Source organism: Camelus bactrianus, chromosome 9, assembly GCF_048773025.1.
Source record: "Camelus bactrianus isolate YW-2024 breed Bactrian camel chromosome 9, ASM4877302v1, whole genome shotgun sequence".
Taxonomy (NCBI): Eukaryota; Metazoa; Chordata; class Mammalia; order Artiodactyla; family Camelidae; genus Camelus; species Camelus bactrianus.
The window spans coordinates 1,200,632-1,204,629 of record NC_133547.1 but is presented as its reverse complement, the minus strand read 5'-3'; positions in this window follow the sequence as shown (position 1 = coordinate 1,204,629).

Genomic DNA, 3,998 nt, shown 5'->3' with positions numbered 1-3,998 from the left:
AGAGCTGGAGAGATGATCAGTGATTGTGTTCCAACCTGGCGAGAAACACTTTTATTAAGGTAATATTTATTACTCTCTGAGTTATCTTCCATTTCTTTTAAGGATCTGAAACTTACTGTAAAGGAGAACCAATTATCACACCATGTCCTGCCAAGATAGCGTGTGGGCTTCTAACCATCGAAGCCTATGCTTGCAAAGGAGGCATCTTTTCGGGGAAACAAATGTTTGGGATTCCATGATCTCATCTCCTTGATGGGAACTGATTTATCAATTCACCCGAAATTGTAGTAACAGTGAATGTGCAAGGAGTTGAAATTATCTCTGAAAAATACTTATGAAATGGCTTCTACAAAAACTTTTTAATAATGATTATGTATTTACTCAACAAAATGGGCAAAAATAGTTCTAGAGAAACATATTACAGGTGTAATAAAGTTAAGAGCTCAGTGAAATTTGAGCGAGAGATGGTGAAGTCTGAAAAGCCAGAGAAATGAAGCTGAACCTGACTGTCCTGAAACTTTGGCCACACTCACAGTTTCACCTACAAACTGTGATTCCTTTTCAAACTGGAAAACATTGGGCTCTAACAACTTGGAGGGATAGGTCGAGATGCCATTTTGAGAAACTTACTGGAAATGTAAAAATGAATAGGGGAGCCAGGCTGTCATGTGTATTTACCGCTCTAACGAATCTTCAATAAGCCTGGGTCTCAGACACAGTGGCAGGTTTATGAAACACATCTGGAATTAGGTGGCCAGCTGTTCCATGTATACAGGATACTTCCTCTATTTAATGATTTTTGTCCCAGTTCCTGTGCTGATTTGTCAGGACGCCTTTAATCTCCCATAGTCAGCTTTTTGCAATGCTTTACAAAAACTTAACACAATGCAATTGTACAATCAGTATTGGAAATGATGGGCACTCAACTATAAGCCAGCATGTAATAACAAGCATTAAGAGATGTAAGTTTCCCACTACTAGCAAAGAAGACGATAAAAATAAGATTGTTATTCAGAGGACTGTGAATGAAAAAGATTTTTAAAAAATCAAAGGGGAAATTGTAATGGTCTTCCACACTGGAAATCGCCATCTGCCCTCAGCTCACAGTGCCACTTTTAAGCCTATGTCTCAGTAAAGAATGTTCAATGGTTAAAGGAATGAACTAAGGTGGATGATACTACCCTGGAAGCTATGAAACAAACTAAATGGAATATAGAGCATAACTATAAGGAATTTTATAAACAAATCCTGCAAAACAAGAAACTGTAAAGGAGAGGCAAATTACCAGGGAAATGTAATTAAAGAAAAAAGTATGAAACTCAGGTATATTGTCTTCAGATACACAAATGATTTTTATAATAAGCATGTCCCATGCAATATTTTTCTTTTATTTCAGTGTATATATGCACAAGGAGTTAGAAAAATAATCATATTTTACTGGGCCAGATATTACTTACTAAATCTGGCAAGCCTACATTTCCACATTACACCTAAAAACCCACTCAAATAATTTCTGCTGCTCATCTCAATAGTAAGTTCTGCTTGTTGGGAGGCCTTTGTTCTTAAGGGAGAAAACCTCCAGGAGAAGAGTAATATTATTAAACCTGAGCTGGAACTTGAGACAGCTACTTGGTCATTTTGGGCTCCCTCTGCCACGTAAGCAAAAAGGGAAATGCTCCACTGCCCGGGTGATGATGATCACACTTTATTACCAAGAGAACGTTGAGTAGCTACTCTCACTGGGAAGCCTGGAGCACTATGTCTGAAATCTGGGGGATTCTCCAAGGAATATAATGGTAAGTCTATGTCCCAAAATAAACCTGCAGTGCACTATATACAATAGCCAAGACATGGAAGCAACCTAACTATCCATTGAAAGATGACTGGACAAAGAGGTTGTGGTATATTTATACAATAAAATACTACTCAGCCACAAAAAAGAATAAAATAATGCCATTTGCAGCAACAGGGATGGACCTGGAGACCACAGTTAGCCAGAAAGAGAAAGAAAAATATCATATACTATCACTCACATATGGAATCTAAAAAGAAAAAGAAAAAAAAGAGGACACTAATGAACTCATCTACAAAACAGAAGCAGACTCGCAGACATAGTATACAATCTTATGGTTACTGGGTGAAAGGAGATGGGAAGAGATAAATTTGGGAGTCTGAGGTTTGTAAATGATAACCTATCTATATAAAAATAGATAAAAACCAAGTTTCTTCAGGTGTAGCCCAGGGAACCATATTCAGTAACTTGTAGTAACATTTAATGAAAAAGAATATGAAAACAAATATATGTATATATATGCATGACTAGGACATTATGCTGTACACCAGAAATTGACACATTGTAACTGACTATACTTCAATAAAAAAAATTTTTTTTAATAATAAACCTGCAGTGACACAATGAGAGCAGGACCCTTGGGAAAGTCAGACTGTTCCAGTTTGAATTTTTGGTACATCCACTATTTAAAAACAATGAAACAAACAAACAAACTGAGGGAAGGGTAATAGCTCAGTGGTAGAGCACATACTTAGCACGCATGAGGTCCTGGGTTCAATCCCTGGTACCTCCACTAAAAAAAAAAAAAAAAAAAAAAAAAAACCTGCCAAACTGAAGCTCTGTCAAAGCCAAAGTGGTAGGATGGGAGATGGAAAATGAGTGAAAGATAAACTAACGTTCAACACATGACCAGTTAAGTAAACAAGAACACTCACTACTGTGGGTATCTTCTTCCTTGTTCAGGTGGGAGTGACTATACAGATAGACAATGGTCACACCAAATGTAAACCAAAACTCAAGCCCACAATCTGTGCCATCCTATCCAAACTGACAACGTAGTACCTACAGTAACTAATCCAGGGAGTCAGATTACTACCTTCAGCCAGGAAGCCAAACAAAAACCTATGTCATGATTGGCACAAACATCATTAGTGACAGCTTCCCTAAATTTGTCCACACTTCCAATCTAGGGCCAACTGGAGAAAGAAAAATAGGCATCAATAACTAATCACATAGGATTACAACTTCTACATAGCCCCCCCTAAATCTGCCACATGACAACAGCCTCCAATCAAGGCACACACAGCTTAGGTTTTCCTACCCCAGCACTGGGGTTCCTGGGGAGGGCTCAACTCGGCTCCCGGGTTTCTGTCATTCTCTGTATTCTCCTGGTGCTCACTCTGATCCAGGGGGGCTGTACTCTGCCCCATGACCCTAAGAAGACTGGTTGATTTTCCAGTGTTTTCGGATGTTTACTTGCTGTTAGGATGCAGTGGCAACTTCCAGCTTCTTACATGCCAGCAGAGAAAACCAAAGTCCCTCCGTCTGCTCCTATTTTGTTCATTTCTAGGGTCTTGACATCCTATTTCTTGACAAGAATCTAAAACCTGTATGTCCGAAATTATCTAAAAATAGGCATATTTAGATAGTTTAAGAATCTTCTCTCAACCTCTCAAATCTCTAAATTTTGACTGTCATGAGCTTTCTGAACCAAAGCTTCAGACATAATCAATTGTCATTAAATATTTTGTGCAGATTGGGATTTTAAAAATACAACCAGTCGCATCTGATTTTCTTAGTTCTCACTGTAAAACTAAATCTCTTTTGATTTCCTGTTCTATGATGCCTGTTAACCTTCCTAAATTTTAATTTTCTCAAAAAAGTCACCTGGTTTGAGAATTGCAGGATAAAGATGAACTCAAACAAGGAATTCTACCAGCAGACTGCCTAAGGTCTTGAACTGCAACTCATCTCTGGGTTTCCAGCATGCTGGCCTACCTTGCAGATTTTGGAATTACCAGACCATCATAATCACATCAGCTAATTCCTTAAAAAAATAAAAAAATTAAAAAATTACCTCTTTCCTTTCTCTCTCTCTCTCTCTCTCTCTACATACACAAGCGCACACACACACACACACACACACACACACGGTTCTGTTCCTCTGGACATCCCAATACGTCACAGAACTGCACACTTAAAATGG